The sequence below is a fragment of the Anomaloglossus baeobatrachus genome, chromosome 7, assembly GCF_048569485.1.
Source record: "Anomaloglossus baeobatrachus isolate aAnoBae1 chromosome 7, aAnoBae1.hap1, whole genome shotgun sequence".
Taxonomy (NCBI): Eukaryota; Metazoa; Chordata; class Amphibia; order Anura; family Aromobatidae; genus Anomaloglossus; species Anomaloglossus baeobatrachus.
Window position 1 is genome coordinate 269344835 of NC_134359.1, and position 25873 is coordinate 269370707.

Genomic DNA, 25873 nt, shown 5'->3' on the forward strand with positions numbered 1-25873 from the left:
CTGCTGACGATTAATGCAAAACGCGGCGATTAACTTCTGACTCATTCGCAGCCTTTAGTTAGTGCTGACCATTTTTTGTCTGAGAACTACAAGTACCAGAAAAAGAGACAGAGGGGGAAGAGGGGGACAGAATACATTTTGGTTAGACTACCACAATCATCATAAGAAGCTATAGATGTAAAATGAGTGTTAAATCTCGTTCCATGTGTTTTCTTGCTGCAGCGCCAATTAAAGGGAATTCTGCAGAATTAGATCTATGGGAGCCAGTGACATAAGTAAATAGTCACACACCGGCCTGATGTGAAGCGACACGAGACGCACTAACAAGTCCCATCCAGCATGGACGCCGCTTCTTTCACTGGAATGTAAGCTCTTTGCTGCCCCCTGCTGGACACTCTCTTCTCCATTGCTGAGCAGATCTTGTTCTATTTCTTCCAGTCTGTGATGCATATAGTCAATTTTTTTGAATGGTCGACTAGGGATTCTATAATAGCAGGGGTCTTCCATGGTCTGGAGTTCTTTTCGAGTACATTCATGAATATTTGATAGCCAGCATATGTCTGGTAAGCCTGGCTTACGATGCCTATAATACACAATGCAATGCGTCTGCCTCTAGCTACAGTACTGTACTGGAGGAGGTGACATTATTACTAGAAGGGCAGAACATCGAGAACATTATCTCATTTTTCCTGTCCAAAAAAAAAAAGTAAAACATACAGTAACTTGTTTACTATGAGATTTGGTTTTCTTCTATGATCAGTGCTTAAGAAAATTATATTTTTGGAGTAGGAATGTGGGGTCAAAATTTTCCCCTTTTTGCCTCATTAGTTCCTAAACTCTAGCACAGTGTATCTGCCAGCAGTCACCAGCAGGGGGAGCTGAAACAACAGATATTCATGCAGCTCCTATTGACTTCACTATAATCTGTATTCAATGAGCTCCCTCTAGTGGCCAGACAGATAAAATGTTATCATAAGGCTCCATGGCAAAGAATATGGGGGTTTCAGGTTAGAGTTAAAGGGGGTTTCCATTACTTTTTCACCCCCTTGCCATATATCATAATTAGGGATGGTTGAATACCTCAAATATTCGGCTATGCCCATATTAGATAGGTATTCGACTATTTGCGAATATTTGATGTGCAATGTAAGTCTATGGGAAACCCGAATAGTTGCCGAATAGCAACTATTCGGGCTTCCCATAGGCATTGCGCATCGAATATTCGCATAGCGGCGACCTATTCGTCGAATATTTGTGAAGCCGAATATTGACTAATATTTGTGATATTCGATCATCCCTAATCATAATTCTTCGAAACAATACCTTTTGTAATATACTTGCTTCTATGAGCATATCTCAGCAGGGATCACATAGTACTGGATTGCTATGCAGATTCCTCTTCCTCCTCTCTTATGTTCGATACTTCCGTTTCCGGCACAGAAATCAGACAAAAGGAAAGGAAGTTGTCACTGGCCTCCTGATGGTGGGGTGGATGTTTTGGGGTGAATCCCAATTAGTCTCACCAAGCTGAGCTGACAGTTTTATTCAGCAGGGACTGACACCTAGTGAAGTGCTGCAATTTGCATTTCAAAAGCAAAGGGTTTAAGCAATCCAATCACTGACTTGGACACCTAAAAAATGCTGAAATTTGGATAACAAACACAGTGGCAAGACTGTGCTAGCCATCTGGCAATTTCCCAATGGGCTGATACCTACCCTGGGCTGATCTGACACTTGGTATCTCCCAATATCTTTAGCAGCATAGGGTAGAGAAGGGAGGGGGTGAGCAAAATGCTGAATCACAGGCCACTCAATTTTATTCACCACTAACTTTTATGGAGTAGGTGATTATTTTCCTGGGAACCCACCAGGGTTGCTTCTGTGCATGATGGTAAAATACACATGGACACCATCCTTTATCTTTCCATATGCCCAGACAAATCTGAAGATAGGTGGTGCAAGAAGGCCAGCTATGGATAAAAAACATTATTCCTTGATAGTTTGGAGATACTTATGCTATTTGTGTCTAGGTGGCCATCCAGTGGGTTGTGAGCATAATAACAGCCTGTCAAGGGTTTTGCTATCATGTCACAATATACTGATAAATTATTTTAAGGAGAATTTGAACGGCTTAAAAAGGTTTACCCAAGTTATCCCCTATCCTTTCATTGTCTATGGTACTGCTGTTATAAGCTGAGTGCTGCACTTAATTATCTCCGTTCCAATGACTATGAATGAAGCGGAGGTGCATGCTCATATTCTGCTCTGTTCAGACTGTACTAAGGAGAACCCCATTTTCGGGGTTGCTAGGGGTCCCCCCAGTTGGGTACAGTATCCTCTATTCCATGTATAGGGAATAACTTACTATTGTCATGGTTCGCCTCCCCATCCACATGGCTAGGGGGTGGAGCCTTCTCTCAAGCCTCACTTCCAGAGCCTGGATGCCTTAAAAGCTGACATTTCCAGTGAACCAGCGCCGGCTATAAGCTTAGCACTGCTTTGCCTGTGATTGCTGGTCCTGTGAGTGATATCCTGATCTGTCTGTTCCTGTGCCCCCGAGCCCTTGTCTGTGTTCCATCCCCTGGTCTTCCCTCCATTCCTCTGTCCCCTCTCCTACCTACTCACTCGGTTGCTTCCTCTGGTACTGACCTCGGCCTGACTTTGACTCCGCTTCTGCTCGTTCCTCCGGTCCTGCTTCTGCCCGTACTGTGCTTGACCCGGCTCGCCTGACTAATCCTCGCACACCCCGCAGCTCTGCTTCCCAGCTGTGCTGTGAGGCAGTGTATGAGCACGCTGTGTATTTACTTCCTGGTTCTCGTTGCTCTGTGTAGTGTCTTCTGCTGCAGAGCTCCGGCTCCCCATGGTGGCAGCTTGACACTATATTGGTAAAGCCCCTTTAACCCCTTCACGACCGCGGGCAGTAAAATTACGTCCTATTTTAACGTGACTTAACGACCAGGGACGTAATTTTACTGCCTAAACTTCATTTGATTGCCGTGGCCATAGCAACGGCTTTCAAATGATGTCCCCTGCTGTTTCTTACAGCAGGGGACCTTTGCTTGACCCCAGGGGGGGCGGCATCGCCACCCCCTATCGACGATCGATGTGATTGGCTGTTCAAATCTGAACCGCCAACCACATCGATCGCACTAATTTCGGCAAAAATAATGCCCGAATTAGTGCGATCCTGTGAGATCCAGCTATGAGATGCCGCAGCTGCTGCAGCATATCATAGGTGGACCTCAAACATGTCTCCCCCAGCCCCTGCAGCACTGATTGGAGCGATCGTGCTATGACGCGCAATCGCTCCAATCAGTGTGCAGTGGGGCGGTGTGATTTGCCGGTGGCCGCCCTCCCCAGGCCTGTGCTGGCCTGCGAGCCCTCCCCCAACATGGCTGCAGCGTGCAGTGGCTGGTACTTGTGGTACCACGCCACCGCCGCTGCTGCCGCCGCCGCCGCCGCCGCCCTAGCTGTCACCGCTGCTGCACGTGAGTACTGTGCTCACTTTGCAGCCAGCCCGTGCGCGCTCCCGTGGTGCCCCTGCGCGCTCCCGTGGTGCCCCTGCGCGCTGCCATGGTAGCCCCTGCCGTGCCCCCCCCGCGATCTGCTCCCCCCAACCCCCCCCCCCCCCCCGACATCCCGATCTGCTCCCCCCGCGATCTGACTGCCTCCCCCATTATCTCTGTTCTGCAGCTCCCTCTCCGGTCTCCCCCTCTGCTCTACCCCCTCCCCCTCTGCTTCCCCCCCCCTCTCTGCTCTCACTCCCCCCCCCTCTCCCCCTCTGCTCTCCCCCGACGTCCTCTTACCTGTCTTCACCGGCCTGATCACATCTGCGTCCATCGCTGGGTCCTTCCTGGGCATTCTGCTGATCTGCCTGCTGCTCCTGTAAAGCTGTCCATCTCTCTGCCATCTATTCCTCTGCAGCTCTTCTGGTCAGTGTTCCTCCTGCTAGTCCTCTGGGTACTGTGAGTATAACTTTTTTTTTTTTTTTCCGTATCCCCTGTCCATTTTTACACCTCATCCGTCCGTGCGTCCCGCCAAGCGCTGATCAGGGATGCAGATAACGGATCGGCATCCCTGCTCAATTTTTGGCGTGACTTTTTTTTTTTTTCCGTATCCCCGACGCTTTTTGTATCGCATCCGTCTGTGCGTCCCGCCAAGCGCTGATCAGGGATGCAGATAACGGATCGGCATCCCTGCTCAATTTTTGGCGTGACTTTTTTTTTTCCGTATCCCCGACGCTTTTTGTATCACATCCGTCCGTGCGTCCCGCCAAGCGCTGAACAGGGATGCAGATAACGGATCGGCATCCCTGCTCAATTTTTGGCGTGACTTTTTTTTTTCCGTATCCCCGACGCTTTTTGTATCGCATCCGTCCGTGCGTCCCGCCAAGCGCTGAACAGGGATGCAGATAACGGATCGGCATCCCTGCTCAATTTTTGGCGTGACTTTTTTTTCCGTATCCCCGACGCTTTTTGTATCGCATCCGTCTGTGCGTCCCGCCAAGCGCTGATCAGGGATGCAGATAACGGATCGGCATCCCTGCTCAATTTTTGGCGTGACTTTTTTTTTTCTGTATCCCCGACGCTTTTTGTATCACATCCGTCCGTGCGTCCCGCCAAGCGCTGATCAGGGATGCACATAACGGATCGGCATCCATGGTCAATTTTTGGCGTGACTTTTTTCCATATTTGCGACGCTTTTTGTATCGCATCCGTCCGTGCGTCCCACCAAGCGCTGATCAGGGATGCACATAACGGATCTGCATCCATGGTCAATTTTTGGCGTGACTTTTTTTTTTACGTATCCCCGACGCTTTTTTTTATCACATCCGACCGTGCGTCCTGCAGCGGCCGATCAGTGCACTGCGTCTGTGCGTTTGAAAAGTCAAATGGCGCTCCTTCTCTTCTGAGCCGCGCCATGCGCTCAAACAATTTATTTCCACCACATATGAGGTATCTGCGTACTCAGGAGAAAATGCACAATACGTTTTATGGTGCATTTTTTCCTGATAGCCTTGTGAAAAAAAAAGCTACCTAGTTGAAGCAACCGTTTTGTGGTAAAAAAAAAAATTTTTCTTTTCACGGCTCAACGCTATAAACTTCTGTGAAGCCCCCAGGTGTTCAAAGTGCACATCAAACATCTAGAAAAATTATTTGAGGGCTCTAGTTTCCAAAATGGTGTCACTTGTGGGGGAGCTCCACTGTTTAGGCACCATAGGGGGTCTCCAAACGTGACATGGCGTCCGCTAATGATTCAAACCAATTTTGCTGTCAAATGGCGCTCCTTCTCTTCTGAGCCCCGCCATGCGCCCAAACAATTACTTTCCACCACATATGAGGTATCTGCGTACTCAGGAGAAAATGCACAATACATTTTATGGTGCATTTTTTCCTGTTACCCTTGTGAAAAAAAAAGCTACCTAGTTGAAGCAACCGTTTTGTGGTAAAAAAAAAATTTTTCTTTTCACGGCTCAACGCTATAAACTTCTGTGAAGCCCCCAGGTGTTCAAAGTGCACATCAAACATCTAGAAAAATTATTTGAGGGCTCTAGTTTCCAAAATGGTGTCACTTGTGGGGGAGCTCCACTGTTTAGGCACCATAGGGGGTCTCCAAACGTGACATGGCGTCCGCTAATGATTCCAACCAATTTTGCTGTCAAATGGCGCTCCTTCTCTTCTGAGCCCCGCCATGCGCCCAAACAATTACTTTCCACCACATATGAGGTATCTGCGTACTCAGGAGAAAATGCACAATACATTTTATGGTGCATTTTTTCCTGATAGCCTTGTGAAAAAAAAAGCTACCTAGTTGAAGCAACCGTTTTGTGGTAAAAAAGATTTTTTTTCTTTTCACGGCTCAACGCTATAAACTTCTGTGAAGCCCCCAAGTGTTCAAAGTGCTCACCAAACATCTAGAAAAATTATTTGAGGGCTCTAGTTTCCAAAATGGGGTGACTTGTGGGGGAGCTCCATTGTTTAGGCACCTCAGGGGGTCTTCATACCCCACATGGCGTCCGCTAATGAGTGCAGCTAATTTTGCATTCAAAAATTCAAATGGCGCTCCTTGCCTTCCGAGCACTGCTGTGTGTCCAAACATTTGATTTCCACCACATATGAGGTATCTGCGTACTCAGGAGAAAATGCACAATACATTTTATGGTGCATTTTTTCCTGTTACCCTTGTGAAAAAAAAAGCTACCTAGTTGAAGCAACCGTTTTGTGGTAAAAAAAATTTTTTTTCTTTTCACGGCTCAACGCTATAAACTTATGTGAAGCCCCCAGGGGTTCAAAGTGCTCACCAAACATCTAGAACAATTATTTGAGGGCTCTAGTTTCCAAAATGGGGTCACTTGTGGGGGAGCTCCATTGGTTAGGCACCTCAGGGGGTCTTCAAACCCGACATGGCGTCTGCTAATGAGTGCAGCTAATTTTGCGTTCAAAAATTCAAATGGCGCTCCTTCCCTTCCGAGCTCTGCCGTGCGCCCAAACAATTGATTTTTACCACATATGGGGTATCAGCGTACTCAGGAGAACATGCACAATAAATTGCATTGTGTACTTTCTCTTTTCTCCCTTGTAAAAATGAAAATTTTATGGCTAAAGTAACATTTTTGTGTTAAAAAGTAAAATTTTCATTTTTTCCTTCCACATTGCTTTGGTTCCTGTGAAGCACCTAAAGGGTTAATAAACTTATTGGATGTGGTTTTGAGCAGTGTGAGGGGTGTAGTTTTTAGAATGGGGTCACTTTTGGGTATTTTCTGTCACCTAGGCCTCTCAAAGTCACCTCAAATGTAATGTGGTCCCTAAAAAAATTATTTTGTAAATTTTGTTGGAAAAATGAGAATTTGCTGATGACCTTTGACCCCTTCTAACTTCCTAACGGAAAAAAAATTTGTTTCGAAAATTGCGCTGATGTAAAGTACACAAGTGGGAAATGTTATTTAGTAACTATTTTGTGTGACATATCTCACAGATTTATGGGCATAAATTTTCAAAGTTTGAAAATTGCGAAATTTTCAAAATTTTCGCCAAATTTCCTAAATTTTCACAAATAAACGCAAAAAATATCGGCCTAAATTTACCACTGACATGAAGCACAATATGTCACGAAAAAACAATCTCAGAATCGCCAGGATCCGTTGAAGCGTTCCAGAGTTATAACCTGTCAAAGTGACACTGGTCAGAATTGCAAAAAATGGCCCGGTCATTAGGGTGTTTTAGTGGCCGGGGGTGAAGGGGTTAATATAATGTAGGGAGAGGAAAGAACAGGCACATCTGTAACTCAAAAGTGTTTTTTTTGGGGGGGGGAATATATGTAGAGTTACAGTCATAATTAATAATTTCACTTTAAAGAGTAAATTTAAAGAGAACTATCCTGGCCCAATTTGGGAAAATGGTCACAACATATGAATGCCCTTTTTCCTGTGTCCGTCAGTCTCCTTCTATGTTATATTGTAATTATTTACAAATAAGAAAATAACATATGACCAAATTGCAGATTGTTGGTCCGTATGACAAATCATGGGAAAGGGCCAGAATAATATTTGGGACCTTTGTATTTCCACATTTGGGTAAAAAAAAGGGCAGCATTATGGGAACCAGGTTTGCACCTCTTTGCCTTTTAAAAGGAATCTGGCACCAAGTTTTGGCCATATAATCTAAGAGTAAGGGTTGAGATCCTGATTCCAGTGATCTGTCATTAGCTGGGCTGCGTGATGTTTTATACAAACACTGTTTTCTCTGCTGCAGAGTTAGCAAAGAATGTTGGAATGTGTCACGATAACTATAGGATAGCGGGGAACTGAGGCTCCTAGGCTATCCCTCAAGCTAGGGGACCCAATGCTATCGCAAACCTCGGGGATATGCCTGATGGTGGAGAGGCCTGAGTCTCCTTCCTGGCCCTGCTCCTGACCAGTCCTGACCAGATTCCCCCTCCCCCTATCCCGCAGGGAGGAACAGGACCAGAGCTAGATGGAACCCACAAACAAAGACAGACAGGAGAAAGCCAAAACTCTGTCACACAGTGAAAACAAACACTCAAAGGTGAAGAAAATAAGAATTTCAGCAGGAAAATGAGCAGGAAGGAGGCTACAAAACAACAGAGATAAACTCCAAAACGGCACCAAGCATTGAGCACAACTTTCACCAGAGAGTCTTGGACACCACACCTCACAGCCAACATAGACTAAACTATAGCTGGCATGAGTGGAAGGATTCAACCAGCATAAATAGGAAGGAAGCAGATGTGATAGGCCGCCCCACAACATGTGACCAAAGGAGCAAGCAGACTAGCAGAGATTAACTCTTGCTAGCCTGCTTATGAACCAGGTCGATGCACAAGTCTGCCTGTGTTGATCCCAGACACCAGAGAAACCATCAAGTTGAGTGTCAGAATCTGCAATCTGAACAGTGCCCAATGCTGCCATGACAGTCGGCAAAGGTTGTGCAAACTGTGAATGACAGAATGTTGGACAGTTAGAAATCAGAGCAGAATGACCGTCATCCTGTCCTCTGCCTGCTACTCCCTCTCCCCCATTCATGCTTCCAGTACCGTAACTGCTGTTTTTACAAAGGTTTTTCAATATAAGAAGGTTTAGTACCTCTGGTGGGTGCTGCTGATTTGTTTTGATGTTGATTCAGCAGAGCTTGGAATGCTGAGCTGTGTATAACCCCACCCACACCACTGATTGATAACTTTGTTGTACACTGTTTATTGACAGAAAGCTACTAATCAGTGGTGTGGGCGGGGTTGGACTATATGTCACACAAAACCTAGTCCTGTAGTGGTAGTCTCCTGCTGACAAAGCATTAATTGAATTAAAACAGCAAAACACAGAAAGTGACAAGTGTCTGTTGTGGGGTTGTGACTTCTGTCTCAGTCCATCCTTTTGGGTGGTGGGTGTGAATGGAGTTACACCAGGGCCTGAACAGGAGGCAGAGAGATGCTGGTGGCTCAGACCTCACAACGATCAAGTGTACCTTTCGGTTGAGGGTCAGCTCTGGTGTTTCTGTTGTGTGGTATGATTACTGTCCCAGTCCATCCCTTTGGGTGGTGGGTTTGCAAGAAGTTATACTAAGGTCTGGGCAGGAGAAAGGGAGACGCTGGTGGCTCAGACCTCACTACCATCAAGTGTACCTCTGGGTTGAGGGTCAGCTCTGGTGTCTCTATTGTGGGGTTATGACTACTGTGCTGGTCCATCCCTTTGGGTGATGGGTGTGGAGGGAGTTATACCAGGGCCTGGACAGGAGACAGGGAGACGCTTGTGGCTCAGACCTCACTACCATCAAGTGTACCTCTGGGTTGAGGGTCAGCTCTGGTGTGTCTGTTGTAGGATTGTGATGTCTGTCCTGGTCCATCCCTTTGGATGGTGGGTATGGAGGCAGTTACACCAGGGTCTGGACAAGAGACGGGGAGATGCTGGTGGTTCAAACCTCATTACCATCAAGTGTACCTCTGAGTTTAGGGTCAGCTCAGGGTGTACAAAGTCAGTACTCCCCATCCAGTCACTTCTTAGACCCTAGCGTGACATGCTTCCCTTTGATGAATAACACGTATTCCATTCGCAACACAATGACCTCCTCCCTTCCCTGTTTTACACCTTTTTCCTCCATTATCTATGCCAGGAATTTTAATTTTTAAAGCTTAAAATACTGTATATATTTAATGACTGTACCAAGATATAGCGGATGATCCCCATATAAGATGAGCAAATACCGACCTAATCTAATAAACCATTGCCCCTAGAAGCGCGGTATTTATATCTACATGCCGACTATGTGTTGACAGACACTTCGTAGAGATTTTCTTCTAACCCCAAACCCTGCACTGTTCAAGAAATGAAATTAAATGAATTGTTCACACAATATGTTAAGCAAACCGAGGAATATGCCTCCCGCATGTAAAGTACCAGCTGGTCCATCAGAAGATTGTTAGGAATTTCAAGTAGAAAGAGATATGATATATATACGGCGGCGGCGGCTGTCGTGAAGAAGGAGCGGAAAGCCTGAAAGCCGTATCAGAACTGGAGCCTATTAGACGGCGTGATGTCCTGAGTGAGCAATTAAGTGGAGGTGTTAGAAGAACACAGAAAGCTCTCCGCTAATCCTTGGTATTGTCATTAATAAAGTGAATCGCTGTCTCTGCACCTTCTGGTCCGACATTAAGCTGGCTGCATCAGGCCCAGGCTTTCAATCAATTAGTTTGCATTATTCACGGCGCATCATTAAATAATAAACAACAGCTTAGTTTGCTTGAAAGATCCCTAAAGAATATTGTTGGGAAAATGTCTGATTGTGAAAGGGAAAGACTTAAAAGAAATGTGTCAGGGCGACTATTTCTTCTTTAAAGTGTAATTATCTTTACAACTTCTTTTTCTGCACAGGTCAGTAAAGATCTGAGAACTTTGGAAAAGTCTTATTGGTGAGAAGTGACTTTCTTCCCACTCACTTCACCATTGAAGGTTGCTTTATTGGTATGCCCACCACGGGCGCAAGCGGGGAGTGGACCTACTGGGCCACAGCGCACAGAAAACCAAGGGGGGCTTGACTAAGGAAACACACCAGGTTTTCACCAGAACCTCTGATGGTGAAGGTGTTGCGCTGCAGGTGCCCTTCAGGAAGACTGGGTGTGGACACGGACAGTCCCAGATAGAGTGGATGCAGCCGGGACGACTGGAACTGCAGACTTGGCCAATAGGGGGCGATGCAACAGTGGCTGCAGCCGATATAACAGACTTGGCCAATAGGGTACGATGCAGCAGCGGCCGGTATAGCAGAATTCGCAAATAGGGTGGGATGCAGCGGTGACCAGTATAACAGACTTGGCCAATAGGGCACGATGCAGCAGCGGCTGGTATAGCAGAATTCGCAAATAGGGTGCGATGCAGCGGTGGCCAGTATAATAGACTTTGCCAATAGGGTATAATGCAGGTATGATGCAGCAGCCAGTATAGCAGACTTGGCCAATAGGGTGCAACAAATCAGTGGCCAGTATAGCAGACTTGGCAGATAGGTGTAACGCCTGCCTGGATCCACAGACTTAGATGGGATGTAATGGACAGGCTAGAGGGAAGCCACTTACCAAGCAGGACCCCCAGAACCCTGAAACCCTTTAACCCCTATACAGTGATTTGGAATTACACAGGGCCCCGGTGATCACTACCTGTGGAAGGCTGCAGTCCGATGAGAGTAGTCGTCAGGCAGGGTCAAATGAGGAATAGCAGAACAGGGACAGAATCGGCAGGCAAGGACGTAATCAGAAACAAGCAGAGGTCAAAACCGGATCGGGCAGCGAGGTACAAAAACAGCAGGCAGAAGGGTAGTCAGAAAACAAGCGGTAATCAGCACACAAAATCACAGAACAGAGCGAAACAGGAGCCAGAATTTTCAGAACTAGCTCTGGCATTGACCAGCAGACAGCAGAGGCATTAAAAAGGGGGTGGTGTCTTCCCATTGGTTGTAGCTGAATGATGGTACTTCAGCTGGGAGACACACGTCACATACAGTCAGCCTGTGGCACTGCAGATCCCCAGGAAATCCAGACCAGTGGATGAGCGAAGCCTGCACCCATCGGCGCTGCTGGCATCGACTCCTCTCCCATCACCAGCACTATCCATGGCAGGAACACAGCATCGCCTGGCGATCGGAGTAGAAGTCGATGGAGCGGACTCGGGTGGTGACGTAACAATAGGGCACAATGCAGCAGCGGCCGGTATTGCAGAACTGGCTTATAGGGTGCGATGCAGCAGTGACTGATATAGCAGACTTGCCCTATAGGGTGAGATGCAGCAGTGGCAGTGCCCGGTACTGCAGACTTGCCCTATAGGGTGAGATGCAGCAGTGGCAGTGCCCGGTACTGCAGACTTATCCGATAGGGTGCGATGCAGCAGCAGCCAGTATAGCAGACTTGGCCGATAGGGCTCAGATACAACTTCTCCTTTAGAAGTATTCCACTGAAGGTATCTCATTCTCCACTCACTGACCCCGGTCAGAAGAAGCAAACCCTCTCTCCCCTTAGAGGATACCTTCCAGAGACGTCACAACCACTAAGGTTTGCATACCACTTCTCCACAGAAGTATCCCAGTGGAGGTATTATTATTATTTCTTATTATTGCGCCATTCATTCCATGGCACTTTACAAGTGAAAGAGGGTATACGTACAACAATCATTAACAGTACAAAACAGACTGGTATATGAGGAGAGAGGACCCTGCCCGCGAGGGCTCACAGTCTACAGGGAATGGGTGATGGTACAATAGGTGAGGACAGAGCTGGTTGCGCAGTGGTGTACTGGACTGAGGGCTATTGTAGGTTGTAGGCTTGTTGGAAGAGATGGGTCTTGAGGTTTCTCTTGAAGCTTTCCACGGTGGGGGAGAGTCTGATGTGCTTAGGTAGAGCGTTCCAGAGTATGGGGGAGGCACGGGTGAAATCTTGTACGCAATTGTGGGAAGAGGAGATAAGAGGGGAGTAGAGAAGGAGATCTTGTGAGGATCTGAGGTTGCGTGCAGGTAGGTACCGGGAGTCACAGATGTAGGGAGGAGACAGGTTGTGGATGGCTTTGTATGTCATGGTTAATGTTTGAACTGGAGTCATTGGGCGATGGGAAGCCAGTGAAGGGATTGGCAGAGAGGAGAGGCTGGGGAGTAGCGAGGGGAGAGGTGGATTAAGCGGGCCACAGAGTTTAGGATAGATTGGAGGGGAGGTATCTCAGCCTTCACTCACTGACCTTGAACAGATGAACCAAACCCTCTCTTCTCTCAGAGAATTCCTTCCAGAGGAAGGACCTCTACATACTGTTCCAGTTAGGAAAAGCTAACCCTCCTTCTCTCAGAGGATTCCTTCCTGTAGACATCACAGCCTCCCCACACTGACCATGTGTCAAACAATCAATCTCAAACAATCAATCTCCATTTTGACACATGAGACACACCCATGGGCATATGTATGTAGAAAGCCACACCTGCCCATATATATATACAGTACAGACCAAAAGTTTGGACACACCTTCTCATTCAAAGAGTTTTCTTTTTTTGTTCAGGACTCTGAACATTGTAGATTCACATTGAAGGCATGATTCACAGACTAAAAAAACTCCTTAATTTTATAAAATTTAATTTTATTAACAGAAGCAATCAGATAAAAAAACACTCCCACAGTATATAGCAAACAATCCATTTAGTGCCAAACAAACAATGGAGACATATATCCCCCTTCTGATTAATCCCTATGTGTTTCCCCTATTTAGGAGCAAAAAACAAAAACAAATGTCAGTTAAGCATAACACAAAATTATATCCCTAAACAGTCCTATAGTCAAGGGTCCTACAGTCAAGATCCCTAAGGGCAACACTTTACCCTAGATTAGTTGATTCTGCGTTGAGCTATAGTTCTGAATATATTGCCAATTACTATATTTGTGAGGAAGTTGTGATATTATCAACCTTCAACCCCTAATCGACCCGACGCGTTTCCCCTCCCAACAGGAGGTTCTTCAGAGGTCATTCAAACGCAGAATAGAAAATGATACATATACTACACAAATTATCCTCCAATTATTTAGTAGGTATAGACATGATTTTTGTAATCTCCTTGTATAGATAATGATATATATACACTATACAAATTATCCTCAAGTTATATAGTAGGTGTAGACATGATTATTGTAATCTCCTCTGGTTATAGCGCATTCTCAGAATCCAAAAGTTGTCAGGTGATGCAGAATTTCATAAGGTATCAATGTAGATGTTACAAGACAACTTATTTATTTCTCTTAAAGGGAACCGGTCATCAGAAATTTAGCTTGAAACCTAAAAGTTTCCCCCTCTGCAGCTCCTGGGCTGCTTCTAGCAGGTTCCTGTACTTTTTGTGGCCCCTTTTAAACCAAATTAAATACTTTATAAACTTGTACCTTTTGCTATGTAAATTTTGTAAATCGTCCATGGGGGCGGACTCTCTGGTGACCGTTGCTGTCCCTCCTTCACATTGACGCCGTCCCCCCACGCTCCATTTCATCCATCAGGACGCCGCCCACTGAGCCCGAGGTGCCGCCCACGCCAGGATCGCTGGTGACGTGTGTCACAAGCACGAGATTATGGGCGGCACTGTGATTGCATCACAAGTGCCCGCCCATAATCTCGTGGACGCGCTTTCCCCCACTGCCTCCAGCGTTCTGCGCAAGCGCTCGCCGGCCAAATGATCCGACGTCACCTCCTTCCCATCTTACCCTGCAGCAGTGCAAGATGGGAAAGAGGTGACGTTGGGTCATCTGGCCAGCAAGCGCTTGCGCGGAACGCTGGAGGAAGAGGGGAAAGTGCGGTCACGAGGTTATGGGCGGCACTTGCTGATGACACTCACAGCGCCGCCCATAACCTCGTGCCTGCACCAAACGTCACCAGCAGTCACACGTGCACACAGTGTACAGTCCCGCTACAGTCGCACAGCGCATGCGCGGGACCACGGGCACCCAGGGGTGGCGTCCTGAGATATGAAATTCAGCGTTGGGGGGCGGCGTAAATCTGCTGGAGGAACAGCAATGGTCAGCAGAGAGCCCGCCCCCATGGACGATTTACAAAATTTACATAGCAAAAGGTACAAGTTTATAAAGTATTTAATTTGGTTTAAAAGGGGCCACAAAAAGTACAGGAACCTTGCTAGAATGCAGCCCACGAGCTGCAGAGGGGGAAACTTTTAGGTTTAAAGCAAAATTTCTGATGACAGGTTCCCTTTAATGTTATTTATCACCTCGCCTGGAACAAAGTTGTAGATTCAGAGTGAATGACGATGTCACCTATTTATGACATGTCCATTCATGATTCCCTTTCAAAAAGCATGTTTTCCTTTTTCTGACAATGCAATGGATAGACGAAGATCCCCTCCAGGAGGGGAAACGCGTCGGAGCTAGAGTGCAAATCCAGCAAAACAGAGCATCACTCCCTGTTACATACAACGCACAATGAAAACAGAATGAAAACAGGGGTTCCCTTGCCGGTTTCCCATGCTGGTACTAAATAAGGAGAGCAATACCTGCTACGCAGGCCAGATAAGCAGCCCCAATCCTAATCAGTATGAATATAGAGCAAGGATTAAATATAACTTAATTTATACTGTCTAAAAAAGACCAACATACCAAAAGTGAAGTAAAGAATAATAAAATGGATAGATCTCAGCAAACGTATTTTCGAGTAGATCTCACACCACTGGATACACGGGCAAAAGAGGGCCGACTTGAAAGAAAGGGGTAACAAAGTTAGTGTATGCTAACCCTGTCGTGCCCACTGGCCGTTAGCACACATGCTGAAATTGAGCTGTGTGAACACAGAGACTGGAAGCGTCCTGTTGTGTATACACCTGCCATTGCAGGCTATACGTCCCTATTCTCCCCTGATGAACTCTCTGTTAGTTTGGAGAGGGAAACGCATTGGGAGGGGCTAATTTTCACTGGGGCAGCTTGCTTGACTTGGGTGCTGCCCTTGTTAGGGCGGAAGCTTAGCAATTGCTAGCGATGTCGAGCGCGATAGCACCCGCCCCCGTCGCGTGTGCGAAATGTGGTGATCGCTGCCGTAGCGAACAGTATCGCTATGGCAGCATCACACGCACATACCTGCCTAGCAACATCGCTGTGACTGCCGAACAATCCCTCCCTCAAAGGGGAGGTCCGTGCGGCGTCACCGCGACATCACTAAGCGGCCGGCCAAAAGAAGCGGAGGAGCAAAAATGAGTGGGACGTAACATCCCGCCCACTTCCTTCCTTCCGCATTGCCGGCGGCCGCAGGTAAGATGATGTTCCTCACTCCTGCGGCATCACACATAGCGATGTATGCTGCTGCAGGAACAACGAACAATATCGTACCTGCAGCTGCAATGATAATTGGGAAGGGACCCCCATGTCACCGATTAGCGATTTTGAATGTTTTTGCAATGATTTAAAATCGCTCATAGGTGTCACACACAACGACATCGCTAAAGCGGCCGGATGTGCGTCACCAATTCCGTGACACCCAACGATATCGCTTTAGCGATGTCGTAGCATGTAAAGCGGCCTTTAGTTACCCCTTGATCATACAAGACCCATACATTCACATACAAACAACACTGGGACAGACTACAGAGTATAGATTGGAAAGAATTGGCCATTTGTTTATTATTAAGGGTTACCAAATAATCAAATATATAAACCATAACAAAATATTACCATATAATTAACCAAACCAAAATTCACAAAGATAATTACCAGAATCCACCCAGAGCCTCCGGGCGATTTTTCCCCTCTAATATAAATAAATGACAAAATAAAATGAAGGAAAATAAAAAAGGGGGCGGGAGGGCGGGGCAAATTCTTCTTTGATCTTCAGCTGTGAATGGCACAGCTGACCAAAAAACCACTCTTTATATAGAAAAACCTTCCCGCACAAAATATAAACAACCAATAAAATATTCAATAAACACACGCGCGGTGTGCTGATTGGCCGCAAGCCACACACCCGCGTTACTAGGCAGAAAATACCTCAGGGCCTCATATAATATTTTAAACACCCGCGCGGTGTGCTGATTGGCCACAGGCCACACACCCGCGTTACTAGGCAGAAAAATACCTCAGGGCCTCATAAAATATTATAAACACCCGCGCGGTGTGCTGATTGGCCACAAGCCACACACCCGCGTTACTAGGCAGAAAATACCTCAGGGCCTCATATAATATTTTAAACACCCGCGCGGTGTGCTGAGTGGCCGCAAGCCACACACCCGCGTTACTAGGCAGAAAATACCTCAGGGCCTCATATAATATTTTAAACACCCGCGCGGTGTGCTGATTGGCCACAGGCCACACACCCGCGTTACTAGGCAGAAAATACCTCAGGGCCTCATATAATATTTTAAACACCCGCGCGGTGTGCTGATTGGCCGCAAGCCACACACCTGCGTTACTAGGCAGAAAAATACCTCAGGGCCTCATAAAATATTATAAACACCCGCGCGGTGTGCTGATTGGCCACAGGCCACACGCCCGCGTTACTAGGCAGAAAATACCTAAGGGCCTCATATAATATTTTAAACACCCGCGCGGTGTGCTGATTGGCCGCAAGCCACACACCTGCGTTACTAGGCAGAAAATACCTCAGGGCCTCATAAAATATTATAAACACCTGCGCGGTGTGCTGATTGGCCGCAAGCCACACACCCGCGTTACTAGGCAGAAAATACCTCAGGGCCTGCATGATCATGGCAATCCACCAGCTAAATGCTATGGGATTTCACATTCTGTCAAGTCGGCCCTCTATTGCCCGTGTATCCAGTGGTGTGAGATCTACTCAAAAATAAGTTTGGTGAGATCTATCCATTTTATTATTCTTTATTGCACTTCACTTTTGGTATGTTGGTCTTTTTTAGACAGTATAAATTAAAAGTTATATTTTAATCCTTGCTCTATATGTATTCCCACGCTGGTACTAACCTGACTTCAAACTGGACTGGCAGCACCTTTAGAATGTGAACAGGTGCGTATCTGTATGTGATGTGAAATATATAAGAAAAATATTAACAATCGCACACTGCAAAACCACAATACATTCTACCTAATAAATATTTTTGGAGGTATTTAGATTTTGATATTGCTCTGTATATTGCATATAACAGGGAGTGGTGCTCTGTTTGCTGGATTTGCACTCCAGATCCTGGCAGCTTCATTAGCCTCCTTTTTGTTCACCAGCTGATCTTGTAGGTTTTTAAAGCCCAGAAAAGATGCAGTTTAGTGTAGGACCCAGCAAAGGAGGGTGCCGTGAAGGGGCTGGTATTACAATGGCCATTATAATATTCTAAATACCTCCAAAAATATTTATTAGGTAGAATTTTTTGTGGTGGTTTTGCAGTGTGCGACTGTTAATATTTATATATATATATATATATATATATATATATATATATATATATATACAGTGCCTACAAGTAGTATTCAACCCCCTGCAGATTTAGCAGGTTTGATAAGATGCAAATAAGTTAGAGCCTGCAAACTTCAAACAGGAGCAGAATTTATTAAGAGATGCATAAATCTTACAAACCAACTAGTTATTTTCAACATAAAAGTTTGGGTCAATTATTATTCAACTCCTAGGTTTAATATTTTGTGGAATAACCCTTGTTTGCAATTACAGCTAATAATCGTCTTTTATAAGACCTGATCAGGCCGGCACAGGTCTCTGGAGGTATCTAGGCCCACTCCTCCATGCAGATCTTCTCCAAGTTATCTAGGTTCTTTGGGTGTCTCATGTGGACTTTAATCTTGAGCTCCTTCCACAAGTTTTCAATTGGGTTAAGGTCAGGAGACTGACTAGGCCACAGCAACACCTTGATTTTTTCCCTCTTGAACCAGGAATTGGTTTTCTTGGCTGTGTGCTTTGGGTCGTTGTCTTGTTGGAAGATGAAATGATGACCCATCTTAAGATCCTTGATGGAGGAGCGGAGGTTCTTGGCCAAAATCTCCAGGTAGGCCGTGCTATCTATCTTCCCATGGATGCGGACCAGATGGCCAGGCCCCTTGGCTGAGAAACAGCCCCACAGCATGATGCTGCCACCACCATGCTTGACTGTAGGGATGGTATTCTTGGGGTCGTATGCAGTGCCATCCAGTCTCCAAACGTCACGTGTGTGGTTGGCACCAAAGATCTCGATCTTGGTCTCATCAGACCAGGGAACCTTGAACCAGTCTGTCTCAGAGTCCTCCAAGTGATCATGAGCAAACTGTAGACGAGCCTTGACATGACGCTTTGAAAGCAAAGGTACCTTACAGGCTCGTCTGGAACGGAGACCATTGCGGTGGAGTAGGTTACTTATGGTATTGACTGAAACCAATGTCCCCACTGCCATGAGATCTTCCCGGAGGTCCTTCCTTGTTGTCCTTGGGTTAGCCTTGACTCTTCGGACAAGCCTGGCCTCGGCACGGGTGGAAACTTTCAAAGGCTGTCCAGGCCGTGGAAGGCTAACAGTAGTTCCATAAGCCTTCCACTTCCAGATGATGCTCCCAACAGTGGAGACAGGTAGGCCCAACTCCTTGGAAAGGGTTTTGTACCCCTTGCCAGCCTTGTGACCCTCCACGATCTTGTCTCTGATGGCCTTGGAATGCTCCTTTGTCTTTCCCATGTTGACCATGTATGAGTGCTGTTCACAAGTTTGGGGAGGGTCTTAATTAGTCAGAAAAGGCTGGAAAAAGAGATAATTAATCTAAACATGTGAAACTCATTGTTCTTTGTGCCTGAAATACTTCTTAATACTTTAGGGGAACCAAACAGAATTCTGGTGGTTTGAGGGGTGGAATAATAAATGACCCTCTGAATAAACTTTTCACAATTTAAAAAAAAAAAAATAAAAAAAGAAATAACATTCTTTTTTGCTGCAGTGCATTTCACACTTCCAGGCTGATCTACAGTCCAAATGTCACAATGCAAAGGTAATTCCGAATGTGTAAACCTGCTAAATTTGCAGGGGGTTGAATACTACTTGTAGGCACTGTATATATATACATATATATATATATATATATATATATATATATATATATATATATATATATATATCATAAAGTAAAGTATTGCCCCAAGAACCGGTTAGGTATTGGCAGTGATTTCCTTCTGCCCCCAAACTCAGCACTATTCAAGTAATGACATTAGATGAGTTGTTCGCACAATATGTTAAGCAAATCATGTAATATGCTTCCTTCATATTTAGTGCCAGCTTTAGTAATATATATTTGTGTGACCTATAGTACAATTTGAAATATAAATTTACTCCCTTCCAGAAGGAAGAAAGCAGGCTGTCATCTAGTGCCAGCTATTAAAGGAAATCACTAAAGTAGGACCCTGGTCCAGTGGCCGAGGTATCAGAGCCCTGCAAAATCCCACAGTGGTTCAACAGCAACATGGTTAGTCTGTGAGTATTGGATCAGAGCACTGCACAGGATCAAATTTACACATTCTATGCCCTAGGCCAAAGCACAGAATTATGCACCCCTCTCACTAATGTCACTCATTGCTACTAATTTCACCCTCTTTCGACATCTTCTGTCATAGTGTCCCGTTAGATACAGGTAAGTACCAAGGTAATGGTGAAAAGGATAGGAAACCCTGTGTCTAGGGAAGGGAGAGATGGTGACCCCTGATCGAATCTACTGCTGAGCCCTGGGTTCCTTCACCACCCTAGATAGGTTCCACACCTAAGCACTAAACCAGATACTTGACCGTGGCGGACCCTGTAGTAGGCCCTAGGTAGAGGGAGGATGGGATGAGTATTAGTCAACCTCACTAAGCACTAAAGAGGACACATGGATAACAAACAGAAGGAAAGTGATCAAACAATTTATCTCCAGATGACTCAGGGAGAGGAACTGCAACAACCACAAAGATTCTCCAGATATATGCAAGCTGACTGCTTGCACTGAAGACTTGTTATGGGTATAAGAGCTATCACCAGCACCGAGTAATAGGAAGTGAAAGTATATAAAGAAACCAAACAAATTGCTAATGAAAAGCAGCAGAAATCCAGAAAAACTATGAAGGGTCCTAAAGGGAAAGAGGTGAAAACCAAGCAGCAAAAAAAAGGTCACGGAGCAGTATGTGCAGCTAAACGCTGTGGCCTTCTCTAGCCAGACACCACAGGACTGTCTGTCACCAGTGACACATAGTTAGAAGCAACAGCAATGGCGCAAATAGAAGCAGAGAGCCAGAGCTGCACTCACATCTCCCAGAGCGTCTACCACCCAGGATCTAGGAGATCTTTAGATCAGGCAACAATGCAAAAAATTTTAGTAAGTAACTGCAGTGCTGCCCTGTGACTGAGCAAGACAGAAGAAGCTGGAGGAGATAGGCAATGTAAATGTATTTAATGTATATACATGTAAATTTAAAAAAAACAGCATTTTAGATGACATTTTCAAATTAATACTGAAAAATTTTGCAAATATTTAGTTGTTATTTCTTTGCAATATACGCCACCCTGACTGCTGCGCCCTAGGCACTGGCCTAGGTTGTTGGTCATATGGAAAATCTAGTCTCAGTTCTGTAAATTACCTCTAACCTGTGACTCTTAAGGAACTACTGGTTCTTGTTATTGATAACTATAACACCTTCCCAGGGCTTTTACCATTTATAAAAAAGTAGATTTTGAAACGAGAAGTTTAGGTTGAACTTTAAGGGATTGTCTGATTTTGGCAAACCATTAATCAAATGCTCTAAAGATGAAGTCTGAATTATTAAAAGAAGATCTCCCATTTACTTCCAGAGTAGGAATCGACAGCACAAAGAACATCTCTGTCTCTAGAGGAACCAACACGTCCATCCATTACACAGACAACTCTTTCATTTAAAGCACCACTCCAGCATTTAAAGGTTTTATTTATGTTGTAGTGGTGCTTTTAATTTAAGTTCCCTAACCCTACAGCATTTTTACCCTCTATCGCCCTCCCGTCTAACTCCAGCACTTTGTGACCTGTGACTGCTCCAGTGTTTCATGGAGCATTACGGAGGTCACTTTTTGATGTAATTCTATGAGAGCCTCTTTCTAGCTCTCATAGAGTAGCATTGAGAGCTTGTCACATAACTTCAGGCCAGTCAGAAGTTACAATTGTAAGGGGGTGTATGGTACGGCCGCCCTAATCCTCCAAACCACCATGTTCCCATGTAAAGTGTAATATTTGAATTTGATGTTGAGGTGTAGTGTGTCACTAGGTGGCCACATTGTGGTAACTGCTTCCCTGGTACTCTCGGGCTAGGGAGAGATAATGGCAAGGAGCAGTTTAGCTAGTAAAAAGGGTAGTAAGACAGGAAGTAACAGGAACTACATCTGTGAGAGATGTGATTAGAGGAAAACCTCATTAACTATAATATGGTCTGACCTTCTGGGTTGAATCCGGGCTCCGGGCACGCAGGTTCCTAGAGAGGAGAGGACTGTTCTAGCTGTGTCCCAAGGTGTGGGTCGACTCCGTGCAGCCCAGGGGGTGGCCATCACCTGGCGGGTACCCAATGACCATATCAATCAGCAGAAGGTCAGTGGGTTCTTAAGAGAAGAGTAGGTCCTGACAAAACCGGGTAGAGGAGTGCTGTCACAGAAGGCCCCGTCAATAGCTTCCAGCTAAATCCCTGTAGGTGGGTCAAGGGGTGACCGGAAGGACTATTTGATCCTAGCTTGAACAATGAAGATGAGTGAGGGGATGAGGGGCTCAGAAGCTCCACCAGAAGCCCGAGTACCAGGGAAGTGGTTGGACTGCAAAGTATAGGTAATACCAGATGCTATTGGTAACCCCTACGGGAAACAAGTGCGTGACCAATGTAGCGTTGAACCAAAGTGCCCGTAGTGTATCTGCTCTGCAGTTACTACATGAGGAGACCAGTAAAGAATTGTTTGTTATTGCAAAGACCTCTGTGTCTGAGTGGTGCCTGAAATTACTGGGACCGTCAGCCTGGAAGCGGTCCGGAAGACCGGGACCACTGGGGTCTCTGGCCCACCAGTGAGTACTATGCACCACATGTCCCAGAAAATATCCCATTTCACTGTGGAGGTGGCCGGGGTGCAAACTGACACTGCAAGGCTGCGATTCATCCCGCAACTACAACTGCCCCATACCATTCCTACACGATCACAAGATGGCCCCGCGGGACCGGACCGGAATTGATAAAAGGTGAAGATGCCAGGGGGTGAGTATAAGACTGGGGGCAGGGGACTAAAATTGAAAGCAGTCCTCCAGAGATGACAAAACCCTCCCAAAAATGCTGGAGTGGTGCTTTAATTAGGAACAGAGCAATACTCTCTCTCTCCTGCGGAGGCAGTGCAGGAAAATAGAACACTTATTACCAGGTTTAACCCCAGAGCCTCAGCTATGGATAAATCTCTAATATCTCATGTTCCTGGTGTTGTCTTAAAAAAAAAAAAGAATTGTCAAAAGTGGATAACTCCTTTAAGTGTTTAGAAGAAGGTCGTATTTCAGGCAGTTATTGAATTTGCAGTTTTATAGCGTCCTGTTTTCTCCGGTAAGTGCATTGTGTCCATGTCCTAATGTGAATTAAATCAAATGTGGGTGTCTGACTCTGAGAAGGATGAGCAGATAGCCCAAGGCCGGGCGGCGAGTGATACATGGAATCGCCTTCTTCAGGATTATCCACTTTAAACCTGAGCGTTCTCCTCAGCTCCTTAAAATGAACATCTACTCGGCATAATCTTGTTTTCTTTCTTTCAGGAGCTGTCAAGGATTAGTTCAATGATGCTTTCCACGATATCCTCCTTACCTTGTCTCGCTAAGGATATTCTTGAAAATGAAAATGAACTTTAATTGGTTGTCTGAGAAGGTCAAAAGAAGAAGAAAGAAATTGTGAAGATTTTCTGTCGACCATTACTAAAGAGGATCGGTCATCTCTCGTTAGTCTTCTTGGACATGTTTGAATGATTTGACTATTAGGCAATATCTTGTCCTTTATCAATTAGGTGTGCATCTATCCAAACTGGCACTTCCCAATCAGTGCTTACAGTGCTGATATACAGCCTAAGGGCTCATAGGACCTTAACAAGGGCATGGAAACCCGTGGCATCCCCAGAACCTCTTCTGATTAGTAGGCCTCCTTGATGTTGCGGGTTCCTACTAATCAGAAGAGGTGCTGGTGTTTGTCCCCAACTTATAGAAAGTTTTCAGCGCTCTGGTCTATTCTAATTCAGCCACTGTACCAGCCTATGACTGAAAGCCACAGTGCATTTAAGGCACCCTCCCATTAGGGGAGGTACCTACGCAACACATTTAGTTAGTCAGTAAACCAGTCTGCTAGCTAGTTGTCAGGTCCCGTTAACCCTGTGTCTGTCTCCAGTACCTTCCTTTTCCATACCTATGTGCCCTTGCCGTGTCCACCATTTCTGTCTGCACCCACCTGTCCAGCCTGCCTCAGTCATCCTGCCAATTCCCATCTACACATCAGTCCGTAACCTGCCCTGGGGGTCAGCTGCTACAGTCCTGGTCACTGTCCTGGGAGTGGTACCCCGCATCCGCCTCGCAGTGGGTGCTTAGTTAAGCCCCTCCCACTAAAGCCCCTTGTGGTCCAGTGGGTCCACTAATCCCACTCACTGCCCCTTCACCGACAATTACAGTAACTATGTAACTATATTAAAAAAACAAATTTGGTGATCTTGCAGTGTTCACAATGAAAATTAAGGCTTTTTTTAATACTTAACTTCCTGCCCTTTCAGGAAGAGTTTTCAGCAGGTTCTTTATCATCAGAGGCAGGATTACATTGACAAGTTGCAGCTTTTTACACAGCTGATAACACGGGATCCTCTAATCATAGTAGGCAATGCTATAACTGAACTTGTCCCCTTCCTCTCCAAAAAATGCCTTTGAACACGCTGATTGGAAGCTTCAATACAAATGATTGGCTGTGAGTCTTGTGATGGTGGGATATTGTGGGTCATGTACCATTTTGTGTGGGTTCATGTTTAGGCGTGGTTCACTATCCATTATTTGTACTGCTTATGTGTACATTCTATTGTCTGTAGATAATCACCCCCTACAGTTTTTCTGTCCCTAGGTCTGGGGGAGGGGTCCAGGTATTCAACTAAAGTCTCGGTTTTACTTGGAGATTATAAGTCTGTTGGAGAACTTCAAGAATGAAGCAGGAAGATTGATCCTCTGGTAGAAGCTGAGACTTCTCAGAGACAGACCTGGACATTTATCGCTTACCGGACTGTATTTGTGTTACTGGATTAATTTTACCCTGTTTTGTGGATTATTTTATGGACCGTTTTGATTTGCTTGGAATAAATGCTCTTTGGATTGTACCACCATCTCTCGCTCTGTTGATTGTGTGATATGGGAGAAGAACCCCGTAACAAGTCTATTGCTCCTAATGTACATGTGAATTTCTTAAAAGACGAGATCTAGAGTAAAGTCTACAATAACCTAGTGGCAAATGTGAGAATAGCAAGATTTCTAACTTTTTTTTCTCAAGTATTGATGTAAAAAAAAAATTTAAAAATTACTTTTAGCACAAAGACCTGATTTAAATAACCGGTGATTTTCTAATGACACGTTCCCTTTAAATCTCTCCTATGCCCTCCAAGGCCTGTCCCATACAATATGCAGTAACAAAGGGGAAAGAGAACATGAAGCCTCTTTGTGCTGAGATCCAGGCTGTGCCGGCATCACTTTTGTTGTTCTGTTGACTGCTATTTTTCCCATCATAGACCATATGGCGCGGAGAAGAGAGGGTGTATTTAGCAACTATTAAAGCAGCAATTCAAATCAATGTGTTCTCGCGGAGTCTGGAGGCTCCCGGAGGCTTTATATTTCTTTTTTTTGTACAGTGCCTTTATTATTCAGATCTTATTGCTGTTATTTTATGGGGTCCATCGAGGAGACATTAGAGAATGGGAGGGATGATGCCGGTGCCCTCTTGACACTACAGCCCGTGCAGCACACTTTGTTATTTCCATACCCCTAATGATGATAGGAACAATTACCTGGCAACCTTTCAACATTCTCCATATGGTATCATTGCTCCTAAAGCAAAGTTCTATCCTCTTTCCAACCTCTAAACTGAAGCAGTAGTCACACTTGGCTTATGGGAGCAGCATGGGGCTACAAACATTACATCAGGTTAACCCACTATGTATCCCTTGTTATATTTCCCTGTGACCTTGGGCAAGTTTCTTGATGAGTTTGGATTTTGAGCAATTTTGATTTAAGATTTCCCCGGAAAAATGCTTGTGTTTCCCATTGACTTCCATTATACTTGGGTGCTCGGACTAGGACTCACGAGTCCAGTTGTCCTGTAGTGATAATCTCCTGCTGATAAAACACCGATTGTATTGAAACAGTAAAACACAACCTAGTATTATTATTATTATTGTTA

At 45.4% G+C, this 25873-nt stretch overlaps 1 long non-coding RNA gene across 1 annotated transcript in view; it reads left to right on the forward strand.

Moving 5' to 3' along the window:
* LOC142245429 (uncharacterized) overlaps positions 1-24800 on the forward strand; it is a 44184-nt gene extending 19384 nt beyond the window's left edge. The window contains exon 2 of the long non-coding RNA XR_012724772.1: positions 23218-24800. This is a non-coding gene — a long non-coding RNA (uncharacterized LOC142245429). The remainder of the gene's footprint in view (positions 1-23217) is intronic.
* The last annotated feature ends 1073 nt before the right edge of the window (positions 24801-25873 follow it).